The sequence below is a fragment of the Vulpes lagopus genome, chromosome 2 (genome assembly GCF_018345385.1).
Source record: "Vulpes lagopus strain Blue_001 chromosome 2, ASM1834538v1, whole genome shotgun sequence".
Lineage (NCBI taxonomy): Eukaryota > Metazoa > Chordata > Mammalia > Carnivora > Canidae > Vulpes > Vulpes lagopus.
In genome coordinates, this window is record NC_054825.1 from 153,035,691 (window position 1) to 153,049,773 (window position 14,083).

Sequence of the window (14,083 nt, forward strand, 5' to 3'; positions counted from 1 at the left end):
GGGGGGTGTGGAAGGGAGAAGGGGGTTCTGGAACCTCTCCAGGTGACCTACCTGGCCAGGTGGGGGCACCGCTGCTCTTGGTGGAAGGTTCTGGGGCTCCCGGCCCACCCAGACAGAACTGCCCTGGGGGGTGAGCAGTAACCAGGCTGGGGAAGCAGTGGCGATGATGTGCAGGCAGCTTTGAGGAGCCCTCTGCCCACACAATCGATCGTCGCCCACGTCCTCAGCCACAGTAGCCCAGCGAGTGCAGGCCCTCAGGTGAGGGCACCTGGCCCTGCAGGCCTCAGAGGCGGCGGCACGGGCAGGTGCACAGGAGACGGGGTGCGTGTGCTCCCCATCCTGACAACAGGCTGACGCATGAAAGAAAGTTCTAGAATTCCCAAGCTCTTCAGAGCTGCTGTTCCCCTGCTGCTTTATCTCCCTTCCCAATGAGCAGCACAGGAAATCCAGAAACAGGCAAGCTGCCCAGAGGGAGGCGGGGGCGCAGGGGACGGGGACAAGCTGGCCCAGCGGGTCGGGAGCACCTGGCAGAGGGTCATGCACCTGGTGGACGGTCACCTGTGCCCTCATGGGCTCCCGCAGGCCCCGTCCCCCAGGACACCCGCCTCTCGGCTCGCACGTGAGCACACTGTCCACACTCCCGGAGACAAAGACCCAGCTTTCTTGCATGGCAGGGTACAACGTGTCATGAGATCTACATGCATTTCCTTCATCCTGCCTCAGTATGTGTTCCCTCTCCAGACAAGCATCCCTCGGATCCCAAATATTTTGAGAAAATTAAGTTGGATTTTTTTTTTTTTAGAGAAATGAACAAGTACTAAGGTTTTCTCCATTACCTCAAAATCGTCTTGAATAAGAAACTAGCTTATTCTGCCAGAAACTACACCGAACCAAGTGTGTTTAACCCAAGGACGTGTTGGCTAGAACTGTCCTCCAAGGCTGTGTTCCCACTGGATGGCTCCAGAGCAACCACTGGAAACCACTCCAGTCTCTGTGTGACTCATTACTGACCCGTCACTAAGCTAGACTAAATGGGTGTATGTGTCTGAGTGTGCGCCTGCATGTGTGACAGATGTGTTCCGTGTGCTGTGTGTATGTAGACGTGTGTGTATGCACACGTGCATGTGTTCTGCTTGTGTGATGTGTGTATGTGTGTATGCCCCTGTGTGATGTGTGCATGCATGCTAATATGCACACATACGGTGTGTGCACTATACATGTGTGTGATGTGTGTGTGCATGTGTGTGTCGGGTAATATTGAGTAGGAAATGTCACTACTGCAGATGAAAGGGCCAGGCCAGATCCTGTGGACGAAACTCGGGGTCTCATGTGAAGGATGTGGGCGCCTTGTGGTCAGAGCCCTTTAAGGAAATGGGAGGCGTCCAGGTCCACATGTGAACAAGTGGCAAGAGTTACAATCCACTCTCCGCAGGCAGCCCTGGGTGGGGGCTGGGGGTCGAACATGTGTCCCCTGACCTGGGGAAGGAACGGTGTGGGGCTTGACCATGCTGTCATGATGGAAAGACTGTTCTATTCTGTTCTGCATGGAGCGATGAGCCACGTGTGGCTACTGCCCTTGAATGTATGGCCTGAAGTGTGGCAAAGACTGATTTTAAAATTTTATTTCCAGGCACCTGGGTGGTTCAGTGGTTGAGAGTCTGCCTTCAGCTCAGGGCATGAACCCGGGGTCCTGGAATCCAGTCCCACATCGGGCTCCCCAACAGGGAGCCTGCTTCTCCCTCTGCCTGTGTCTCTGCCTCTCTCTCTATGTCTCTCATGAATAAGTAAAATATTTAAAAACATATAAATAAAAATAAAAATTTATTTCCCTTTAAGTACTTGAAATGTAAATGACTACACATGGCTGGTGACCATGTACAGAATTACAGGATTCTAGATCCTTGGTGGGGACACTGGAGAAAGGCCTCTGTCCCCACCTGGGTCAGGTGTCAGCAGCGGAACAGTGCGCACACCCCTGGGACCAGTGTGATGGGACTGTTGTGATCATCTTACAATTTCATACCTGGAGGAATGGGCTGTGTGGCCCAGACACCTCTCCCTTCCAGACATCTCTTCTCCTTCTGAGGCCAAACGTGGGCTCTAGGTTTCTTTTTATGAAGGAGAGACAAATTTTAGATCAAATACCTACTCCAAATATCAAATATTCACTGGATCCAAATCATACGTGATATACTGAAATATAAGGGAGGCAGTGAGAGCGCCAGGTGCCGGCCATGCTGGGAGCACAGAACACACAAAAATGTCTGTCTACAGTCTCCAAATGGACGCTTTAAAAGTGCATGACAAGGACCAAAATAATGTCACAAAGTGCTTTAGTGCTTCAGGGGAGGAGGGAGGCCATAAGCCGGTGAAGAGGGGGGTCCCTGTCCACTGACATTCCCTACATGCTTCCTGGTAAAACCCAGCAGGCTTTCCAAATGCATCCCCAGAGAACAGCTGGATTGCTTCAGAGTCAAAGTGAAACCGTTGGGTAAAGGCCACCCTGTTTCTGTGACCCTCCCACTGTCTTCAAAAATCATTTTGCCCCTAAAAGACCCTCCCTTTTTTTTACTCCCCAGGTGAACAGAGGCTATGTAGCTCCTGCATTTCCCGTTACACCGAGCCACCACCATTCTGCAGGCGGCTTCTTTGCAAGCCAGACGGCGGGTGCTCTGCACGGTGCATCTGCAAGCCCCAGAATTCTGCAGCCAGAGCAGGCGTTTCCAGCCTTGCTGTGGAGATGAGCTGCCAAGAGCTGAAGAAGTTTCAGTGGATGATGGCATCCAGCCCCATGTGCCTGGTCTGCCTCTACCAAGCATGCCGCCCCCAGAGAGGGGCTTTAGGACCACTCGTGGGAACTGGGCATTTATGGGTGAAAGTTGTATAACAAAGCATAAACTTGGACACGTGGGATGAGGCCTGGGGGCTCCCGGCAGGAGTCTAGTGCTGTGCCTAAGAGGGTACGTGGATGGGCAGAGTCAGGACCGGGTAGGCCACGGTCGCAGACTGTCCCCAGATGGCCCACTGCGATAGCAGCCCCCTTGTCATCATCCGCTGCAGACAGTGAGGCCCTAAAGCCAAGCCACAGACACCAAGAAACCATGACCCCAGCTCCCCCGGAGAGAAACTGCTCCTGTCCTTGTGAGAACAAAGCATCTCAAGTAAGTAAGGGGACCTGGAGTCATGCTAAGGAGTCATCTTGGAGATGGAAATCGTTCCAGGCCCTGGTGTAGAAAATGCTACAGGCCAGTTTCTCTGTCAGCTCAGGGCGCACATTCTTTCTCAGGGGATCGTTCTGTCTGCTTGTACCTCCTACAAGTCTGATGGCTAATGCAGAGATCGCACTGACGGGGCTCACATCCCTTCTTCCCCAGGTCCCGACATCCAGGCCTTGTGATACAAGTGCAAAGGAAGGAAGTGTCCACGGTGTGAAGACAGGTGAGCTCTTTCTCTTCTTCACGCACACGCACACGCACACGCAGGGGTGGACCAGGGTCTTTGCTGTCAGAGGCGAGCACGGCTGCTGTTATACCCAGCACACCCCTAAATTCAAACTCGATGGCAATTCTGTTAGGCTTTAAGAGGTGCCTGTGTGCTCTAAAGTCCTGCTAACCTGGTCTCGACCTGGGCTGCTGCACCTGGCAGGGGAAGGGGCAGGAGCCCTCACGAATGTCCGAAGGCAGGCCACCTGCCTGACCATGTTCGAATGTGCAGGGTGGGCAGCCTGAGCAGCCGCGGGCAGGCCGAGCCTGGGCAGCACCTCCCGAAGCCGGCCAACCCCTGGAGGCTCACTTACATCGTGGGGAGACCCATGTCCAGTCACAGCTGATGCTCTGTTTTGCTCTAGCTCTCCTCCAGCCTCATCCCGCTCAGGCCTTCTTTTATCATGATCACCCTAAATACCAAAGAGTAAAGAGTCTGCAGAGTAAAGAGGTGACTTGGACATCTTTATGTGTTGGTCTATGAAGATTGCACATTTTCAAAAAGACCATCACGCGGGATCACAAAGCACGGACAGACCAGTTTATTCAGACAGTCCCCTTCTGATATGTATTGCTTTTTGCCTTTCCTTTCCTTTCCTGTTCTTTTTTTTTTTTTTTTGCTATTACAAAATGAAATGTTGCAACGAATTACTGTACTCATATATATTGCTTCATTTTCGTGAATTTATATGTGTAAGAAGTTCCAAAAAGTAAACTGCATAGTCAAAGCACATGTGGGTTTTAAATTTCAGAAGACGATGCCTGACGGCCCTGCCAGTGCCTATGTGAGTGTCTCTCTTCCCCACACCTTGTCGCAGAGCAGACCCTTAAATCAACGCTCATTTTGGAGGGGCAGGGCACATCCATGCACTTTGGGCTCATCTGTCCTTTTTAACGGCTTGTGTGTATCCTTGGCGGAGGTTTCTATTGGGCTGTGCTCATTTTTCTCATTGATTTGAAAGAACTCACTACATGTCAAAGCTACTGGTCTTTCAGCACTGGCACTGAACACAAATACCTTTCATACGGTTTTTGCCACTTGTGTACGAATTTTTTTTTTCCATATGTATAGAGATTTGCTAAAAATTTTAGGAAATAATACTCATCAATCCTTTTCTTGGTTTCACATTTTTTAACATATTTAGAAAGGCCTTCTTCACACCATAATTGTTTAAAAACCTGCCCCAGTTTTTCTTATAGCCCTTTTAGCCTCTTGCTGTTATATTTTTATTTTTATTTTTTGCTCAGCCTGAAATGTATTCTGGTATAAGAAGTAAAGCTTTTCCAAGACCCCTAATTAACCCCATAATCCCCTCCCTGACTAATGGCAGGTGCCCTGCCTGCCCTAACATTCCACACTTGATTCTCCACACTCCACTGCACCTATGCCTTAAGACCCTGGGGATCCTGTTTCCCCTTACCCACCCTTTGTTTCATTGTGTCCCTTGGTCTTCTCATGGTGAGGCCTGGAGAGTTCCCTTGTGCTCCTAATGGCAGCAGAGCAAGGCCACCATGAGGAGGGGCCAGGCTTCATGTCACCACCTGTGATGGCCGACCCATCACATCCCAAGATTCGTGTGCTGAAGTCCTAAGCTGCCAGGACTTCAGAATGCAATTATGTTTGAAAGCAGAGTTTTTACAGAGGTGATTAAGTTCACATGAGGCCATTACCATAGGCCCTAATCTAATAGGACTGCTGTCTGCATAAAATGGGGGGAGTTAACACACAGAGGCAAGGTGTGAGGACAGAGGGAGGAGACGCCATCCACAAGCCAAAGAGAAAGGCCTCGAAAAAACCAACCCTGCTGACACCTGATCTCAGACCTTCTGCCTCCAAAACTGTTATTTAAACCCCCTGGTCTTGGTCCTTTGTCCAGCAACCCTAGCAAACTAATACCATTCCTCTATCAACAGGTACCCACATGGTTTCCAGAGTTTTCTGAGTAGAGACAAGCTTGAAGGATGAGCTGGCTTTTCAGCTAATGCGTCTTTGCAGACACCGGTGGTTCCTTGGCCATAGCTTTCTGTCTTCCTTCTAGAGCGCATCCTTTCCTGCCAGCTCTCAAGCTGCCTTCCTCTGGCTGAATCCCAGAGTCCCGACTGCACCACAAATGTTTCCACAATGGGACACAACACGACTGAGTTGGAATATTTTCCTTCTCCCCTGCTCTATTCCACGAGCAGCCCCAGCGACACTAACACATGCGGGGAACAGGGCTTACCCCTGGCGGGGCAGCCTGCGCTGTGGACATGCAGACAGCAGCTCAGTGCATCCTTCCGAGCCTGCTTTCCCGGAGCTCCGGTTCACTCTGATGGAGACCTGGGAAGTAGGCTTAACGTGTGTGGAAAGGACATAAAATGTATAAAAGCATCCGATGTTCTCCTATTAGCCTCTCACCAATTCAAGACTTTTTGCCCAATTCCTATTGAATGAGCTTAATGTCCCAACACAAAGCTATGACACTAGTAAGGACATGGCACAAAGAGCTCCTGTCCTCGCTCTGCCTTCTTGGGCTTCCTTGTGTCCCCTTGCAGGACGTGCCACCTCCCACACGGCACGACGGCAGATCCATCTACACTCCTTATCAGGGCAGTAAGTAGGAATCATTGCTCTGGAGGAGCGGCACACAAGTCTGAGGCTCTGAAACCCAGCAACACCCCTTAACATTTGGAAAAGTCACTTCACCTTCTCAACAGGTGAATTAGATGCTCTGCAAGGTCCCTTCCACCCTAACACCCTGGGCATCCTGAGAGGTGCCTCTGAGCAAGTCCTGCTTCGGGTCCGCCCCACCCTAACCATTCGCGTGGACAGGACCCCGCGGCCCTCTCTGTGGACATACTTGCTGCCCAAGTGCCAGGGTGGCTGGCACAGTGCCCAGGGCAACAGGGGACGCCAAAGCCACCCCCAGCCTGCCACCCAGCCAGTTCTCGCGAGCTCCACCCACCCCCTCCCACCGTCCGCTGTCACATCCTCACGCAGCTATGACCATCAGCTGATTGGGGTTACTCAGAGAAGGAAGTGGTGGAGTTCCTCTCCCAGCCTGGGCAGCAGCCATAAACACAGAGGAAGGAAAGAGCGTGAAAACAGGAATGCAGGCTAGGAGTCCATGAGCACGATGGGAAGCGAAGGAGGCAGGGTGCCAGGGGACTGCACACTACTGCCCACCCCAGGGGATGAAGCAAGGTGGGCTCAGCGTGAAGAGGGAAATCACGGTCCATGTGCAGGCAGGTGGCAGGGGTGGGCTGCGAGGTGGAAGCGGGCCCTCAGGTGCGGTGCCTTGGGGGTGCCAGCGCCCTGGGAAGGGGAGCAGAGCAGCGGGGCAGCCCACAGCTCCCCAGCTCCTCGGCAGGCCCTGTGCAGGAAGGACATGTGTCTGGAGAGGCAGGGCATGGCCATGTCTGCGAAGGGCAGACAGCCTCTGTGCCAGCCACCTGGTTCCTGGATCCTGGCTCCCCCTGCCCGTGCACACCCCACCCCTCTGAGCTCATGGGGGACAGCTTAGGAGAGAGCCACAGAACAAATGCAGACTCAGGAAATGAACTCCTGGGGCTGCTTGAAAATAAAAAGACCAGGATTCACCCTAGAAACACCAAGCACAGCATGAAAGCTCACCCCATAAAGGAAAGGCAACCAGATGAGCTGATGCCAAGGGAAGACAGAGCAAGTTGGAGCAAGTTGGGGGCCATGGTCCCCCCCACTGGGACCAGTAAGAAAAACCACAAAAGCCCAAGGTATCACTAAAAAAAATAAAGGATTAACTACATTCCCTGGAAATGAAGCCCCTGCTTGCTGGAATATAACAGCCCTTGTAGATGGACTTGGTAACAGGATGGACAGGGCTAAGATCTTTCTGGAGATGAGGAGTAACATGCTGGTCTTGTGAAACGATGTAAAGGGCAAAAAGAGGGAAAAAAGTGAAAGAAAAAGTGCATTCACTGCAACTTTCTTTATAAAAATTAGGTAGCCAGTCAGCTTGCTTGGTTACAGGTGTGGTATTAATATCAAAAATTTGGTGAGGGCGACCCTAAATGTCTGTCGGTAAATGATTGTATTTTCTAGTTTGTGGAATAAAACACAACGATCAGTGATAGGAAGACCTCCTCAGTCACAGAGATGTGGTTGATTAGAAAAAGAAAGTTGCAAAACAATATTGGTGTTAAGAACATGCAAACACACACACACACACACACACACACACACGCTCACGCACAGCAGCAAAGGCTAGAATAAAAGATACCTCCCTTCCCCCCCCACCCAGAGGGTGGGCTGGGGCAGAGGGAGCGGTCAAGGAGAGTGTTAGTGGTGTTCATCACATCTGAATTCTTCCCCAATGGGGACACCTGGGTGGCTCAGTGGTTGAGGACCTGCCTTCAGCTCAGGTTGTGACCCCGGGGTCCTGGGATCCAGTCCTGCATCGGGCTCCCTGCAGGGAGCCTGCTTCTCCTTCTGTCTGTGTCTCTGCCTCTCCCTCTGTGTCTCTCATGAATAAATAAATAAAATCTTTTAAAATGAATGAATGAATGAATGAATGAATGAATGAATGAATTCTTACCTGTACTGGTGCATTCACAGAGACCAAAGCTTAAAAGAGAACAGGACTTGAACCTGAAGGAACTTCAGGCCCTTACTCTCAAACACCATTGATAAAGATACTCAGTAAGACATATTGCAATCAACCGATTCAAATATTCTTAGCATCAAGATGAAAATAACCACAGCATTGTGCCTCCACCCAGGCTGCACCCGAGGCTCTTGTACAGAGGCAGCAGAAGGCTGCCAACCACTTCACTAGAGTGGACTCCAGAAGCTCTGGTCCCCCAGATGCCCCAAGGACAATGCAACCTGTGGCCATGGAGGTGTAAGTGTGCTGACAGGTGCTCTCCCCTGCAAGTCACCTGCAAGGGACTCCTTGCACCTCCATGCCCACAGCCACTATCTGCTCATGAAACCTCATCTGGTCCAGCATTTTGTGACTGGGGCAAGGAAAGCTTCTCTGGGGAAAACATTTAAAATCAAACAGCACCTGCTCCAGGACCAAGGGATACAGGCCAGAGCATCTGAAAAAAAAAAGCACTGCGGGCTCCCTCCCCGTGCCCAGGGAAATTATACATTCCCATCGATTGGATAAGAAAACACCCATGTCAGAGCAAATACAGAAGCGGGACTGAGATTGATTTAAAATTCCCACGCTGGAATTCCTATGTATGATCTAGAACATACAGATCATCCGTACATACACATCCTAGAAATATAAAGTTTTGAGGAGATGTTTTTGACAATTATTACTGCGGATTTCTAATGGCTCAACTGCACGTGAATGCGGTTGTGAGCTGTGTGTGAAGACGCCACAGGTTGGAGCAGAGGTCTGGCAGGCACTTTGCAAACAATGTGGGCAGTCAGCCGTCTCCCCGGGACAGGACAGGTTTCCCTCACGAACGTGTGTGTAGTGAAGACCAGAGCGGTGATCAGACTCCAGTGGGGAGGTTAGTTTTGTGTCGCAGAGCTGGGGAGACCGTTGTCGCAGGCAGAGAGTCACCAAGAAGACACAAAGAGTTTACCCGGGAAAAGTGACAGAGGGCTCCAGGAAACGCACTGAAACTATATTGCACACCTTGCCTTCGCAGTGACTACGATCACCATAAATACCAAATGGGCTTCTCATCCCCGGGGGTTACAGCAGGACTGGGGTGGGTGGAGGCGGTGGCCTGGCACTGCCACGGGCTCCCTTCTCACAGCAGGAAGTTGACAGACACTGTCTAAAACCGATACATCAAAAACAAGAACAAATGAGCCTATCATCAGGAAATAAGGTGGAGAATTCTAGAAGAAATAGCTACAAGGGTCAAAAGATCACTTTGGGGAACAGCTGTAGAGGGTGGGAAGGTATTGGCATAAATTAGAATTTCGCAAAAGTAAAATTTAACTCTGGCCACAGCAAAACATCCCCATGACAAGTCAGCAGAAACAGTCTTTTTCTTTTTAAGATTTTATTTATTTATTCATGAGAGACAGAGAGAGAGAGAGAGGCAGAGACACAGGCAGAGGGAGAAGCAGGCTCCCTGTGGGGAGCCCAATGTGGGACTCGATCGCAGGACCCTGGGATCATGACCTGAGCTGAAGGCAGGTGCTCAACCACTGAGCCACCCAGGCATCCCAGAAACAGACCACCCTGAGAAATTATCAGACTGACCAGAATGGAATGATGATTTATCAATTAAGACAAACAACTGTAGTGGGAAAGCAGATGGTCACATGCTGGAAATTCCAATGCTTTCTGTAGCCACACAGAGCATAGATAAACAGGCCAATATCTAAGTTGTGGCTTTTCCCAAAACTGGGCCCTCACTATCCTTCCTCACTCCCCCCAACTCATCGTCCTCACCATCCCTGGGCCTGCGCCTCCATTACCCTGCCGCTGGCCTTGTGACCTTCCTGCCAGCTCAGCCTGCACTGGGATCAACGCCTCCCATACCGTGGGCCAATCGGGGAGGAGCCCAGAACCCTCTGGCCCTGGGCCCCCTATAGTGCTCCAGCACAGCCTTGGGAGGTGGTGACCCTTCCAGCTCCAGGGTCCAAGCACCCCCTGTGTCAGAGGGAGGCACCCTGGGACAGGGGATACTACTCACCAGATACCAGCCACCATAAAAGCTGTCAGAGCCCCTCTCCTGAGTAATCAGGGTGTTAACTGATACTCCCTCAATACTCACTTCCTCCTCCTACCATCAGCCTCTGGCAGCCTCCAAAAAACATTTCTGGTGGTTTCCAGAAATGGACAGATGCAGAGCGAGCCACTTCTGATTCGTTAGCCCTAATACTCTTCCCTGGACTGGTCTCGTTGGCCTCAACTAGATGTGACTGCACTTACGATGCCAATTCAACTTTTCAAGATCCAAAGGGCAAAACTTAACAGAATTCATTTATAAAGACAAACAGGTTTCAAAGAATGCAAGCTAATTTTTTTTTTGTCAGATGAAACTATAAGCTCGTAGGAAACGTGCCTGCTAATGGAACACCAGAATGAATGAATGAACTTCTCCTTTCAAATCCGCTCTGTCTCCTTGTGTACTCATCTTTGCCTAGTCAAAAGCAAAACAAAACAAAAACCTGGTTTTTTTCTAAGTGAAAAAGAACCAACTTATTGAAACGCAAGGTGGAAGAGCAAGAGATGAGACACAGTTAATTCAGACAATTTAATTCCAGGCTCTTCTAAGGACTTTGCCTTTTGATTTCAGTTGCTTTAAAAGAAAAAAAAAAAAAAAGTTCAGTGCATGAACATTAAAAAAAAAAGTCCTCTCCCAAGGGCTAATTGTTTCTCTACTCATTTGCACCCAAAACAATCCAGAAATAGAAGATGTTAAAACTTTGCAAATGGGGAGCAAGGGGAGGAGGGTGAGGATAAAGGAAGAATTAGCTCGGATTTTAAAAAAGTGCTCTTCCATTCCTTAGGGACAGATAACACAGAGACAGTGAGCCTGCCGTGGGGGGAACAGGAAATACTACTTCTTCCAAAAACATACTGTGGGCACAAAGGATGGCAGTAACCTCCCTGCATTCTTGCTCTAAAATCATCGATCTTGGGGCCCCTGGTGGCTCAGGGGTTGAGCGTCTGCCTTTGGTCCAGGGCATGACCCCTGGGTCCTGGGATGGAGTCCTACATGCCCCTCTCTCTGTCTCTCGTGAATAAATAAATAAAATCTTAAAAAATAACATCATTTATTCTCACTTGGATCTGTATTGTGATGGTTATCATTGAAATTTCAATGAGGTCTTGCTCCCTGAAAAGGGGCAATTTGCCCATTTAATCACAGAAGGTATAGTTACTGGACAGGAGAAATGCGATTTATTTCCAAAAGTAAACAAAAGGCCCTAGGAGTCTCATATGGTCCCAAACGTCCTGATGCGTAAAACCCCTGAGAAATAAGGTTTTGAGGTAACTTTTAGGGAACTCACTCAGTGACATCTGCCCTAAACGGACACACAGCTATTTATAGTGTGTTTATTCCACTAAATGCGACAAGTCACAGTGTCTGTGCAGACATATGAACGGGTGGGAGTATGGGAGGCCGCCCAGCGTGTACCAGAGTCTCTCATACACGGCGACAGTGTGGACACGTATCTCTCTAAATTCTGAGAAATGTTTTTCTCAATGCTGAAATTTAGCTTCCCAATTTGAACTCTAAATTGTGAAAAATCCAGGATTCCAAAACATATCTTAGCACATGGGTTTTGGAAAATAATTGTGGACGTGCTATGTGCTGCATAAAGTAGATACTGTACTAGGGAGTCTTTGGTTTAAAAGCAGAGAAATTTTTTAAAAAAGGAAAATAAATAAAACTGAGAGGTCAAAAAAAAAAACTGAGAGGTCAGACTTCTGCTTAGGATATTAAATATGAGCCTAAAGAAGGTGAAAGTGAGTTATTTCTTAAGTACAGATCTAGCAATAAGATTATTTGTCAAGTTCTTCCCTTAGCAGAGGTTAAGACCTAAAGTATACGCCTCATTTTTTTATCCTAGCTTAAAACATTACATTCTAGTTACTAAGCCTATTTATAAAATCCTACCTATGAAAGCACTCCACATACAGAGACTAGAAATCTATTTCTATTTTACTGCAAAATCTCCTCTAAACATAACAAAACAAAAGTATAATGGAGATGGAACAAAATGACTTGATAAAAAATTTTAACGGAGAAGATTTCTCATTTAAAACCCCTAGTACTCTACACCTTTCTAAAGGTGTTAGCTCAAGGATAAATATATTCATGCACAATAGGGACTTTTTTTGGGGGGGGGGCGGAGAGCAGATCAATGAATTTAGTTCTGTGTAATTAAAATTCTGCCTTCCTAGTGGCAATGAATTTCTTCATACTAAAAAAAAAAAAAAAGGCTTCAGATGCTAGAATCATTTCCATTCCTTCCAAGAATTCCAAGTCATCACAAGATGAACTCTTTTTTAACTAGAAAATTCCGACGTGGGGCATCCCCAACTTTCAAACTACCCACTGACAGCGCTTCCAGGGCTTAAGGAAAGAACACCTGCTGCTCAAGGTTTGCTAGGGATCAACGGAATCTTTGGTCATTCAGTCAAACGGATAAAGATAACCTGCAACACTGTCTCCAACATCAAAAGCCTCAAACCGTGACTTCTCCAGACTAGGTCTTCCTAGTTCTGGAACATTCGAGTAAACCCAAAACTGAATCGCCTCTGTTCAGTTAGGTAGGCGGGCTGATGGTTTGGGAGCTATGCTGCCAAACTCCAACTGACAGGGCATCGGGCGGGCATCGCACTGCACCGGGCTCTCGGCGTCACTTACTAAGTCCCCGTACCCTGAAAACGCGTCTCAACGACCGACCCTGCTCCATCCCGGGGGTGGCCCGGGAAGTTCCTTGTTTCTACACAACTGCTCTTTCCGTGCGCGCGCTGGACCCTCCGCAGGCCCAGGAGCACTGGCACCTGGAGTCACCCTCATCAACAAGGTGGAATTTCCCAGGCAGCGATAACATGGCCAAAGGACCAGGTGAGCCTCCTGCGCCCGCGGACGCGCGCCCGCCGCCGGCACCTGCGGCTTCCGCACCCCCGCCCGCCCCACGGGCGCCCCGCCCCGCGTGCCCCGGCAGGCCCGACGCCGACCCGACCCCGGGAGTGCTCGGTGGAGGACCGAGGCCCGCAGCACCCGCCCGTCCTGACCCCAGAGACTCGCTCAGCCTGTCCCTCCCGAGGCCCTGAGCGCACCTGCCCCGCCGAGGGCCCGGCGCAGACCCGGACTCGGGGCGGGCAGGGGGGCAACCGCCGTCCCCTGCTCCGGCGGCCTGGGGCTCCGCGTCCCTGCTGCCCGGCCCGGGGCGCGCGCCACACCTACCTGTGCCAGGTGAGCCGAGGGCGGGGCGCGGGGCGCGGGGCGCGGGGCGCGGGGCGCGGGCCCGGACGGCTCGGGGCGCAGCACGGGACCGCCCGCTGCTCCTCGCTCCTCCCGCCGCCGCCGCCGGAGTCTTCTCAGCCGTCCAGCGCGGGGCGCTTCCTCATTTCGGGCAACTTCCTTAACGCGCCCGGGCAGGCCCCGCACTTCCTCCCGGCCGCCGCGCCCCAGCGCCGGGGGCCCGCCCCCCCCGCCTCCCCCCGCCCGCCCGTGCGCCCCAGTGACCCCGCGCCCGCCCCGGTGCCCCAGGCGCCCCCAGCGCCCCAGACCCAATGCCCCTGCCCGCCGGTGCGCCCCAGCGACCCCGCGCCCGCCCCGGTGCCCCCAGCGCCCCCGCGCCCGGGGCCCACCTACCCGCCCGCCAGCCTGCGGGCGCGCCCCCGTGCCCCTGTGCTCCCAGCGCCCCGGGCCCACCCGGAGTGCCTGCGGGGACCCCACGCCGTGCCGTGCCGGTGCGCCCAGGACAGGCTGCGAGCGCCCCTAGCCCCCTGCGCCCTGCCTCCCAGGCCCAGAAGGCCCACCCCAGGGGTCTTCATCTACACACAAGGGGCCCTGACAGCAACAGGAACCTCCGGCCGCCTTGCCAACCTGCCACCTGGTCCTTTGAACCACCCGCAGTGCTTAAAGGGCGCGCCCATCGCGCAGGGCCCTGGCGTGGGAAGAGACTCTTGCTCACTGCGGGG

At 51.5% G+C, this 14,083-nt stretch overlaps 1 protein-coding gene across 4 annotated transcripts in view; it reads right to left on the reverse strand.

Moving 5' to 3' along the window:
* The window catches only part of SYK (spleen associated tyrosine kinase), an 83,523-nt gene extending 70,054 nt beyond the window's left edge, over nt 1–13,469 (reverse strand). For 3 of the 4 annotated variants that reach the window (XM_041746497.1, XM_041746494.1, XM_041746498.1), the window contains exon 1: nt 13,344–13,469. The gene's annotated coding sequence lies outside the window, so the exon portion shown is untranslated. The remainder of the gene's footprint in view (nt 1–13,343) is intronic. The other variant, XM_041746496.1, reaches the window with a different exon arrangement.
* Between the last annotated feature and the right edge of the window lie 614 nt (nt 13,470–14,083).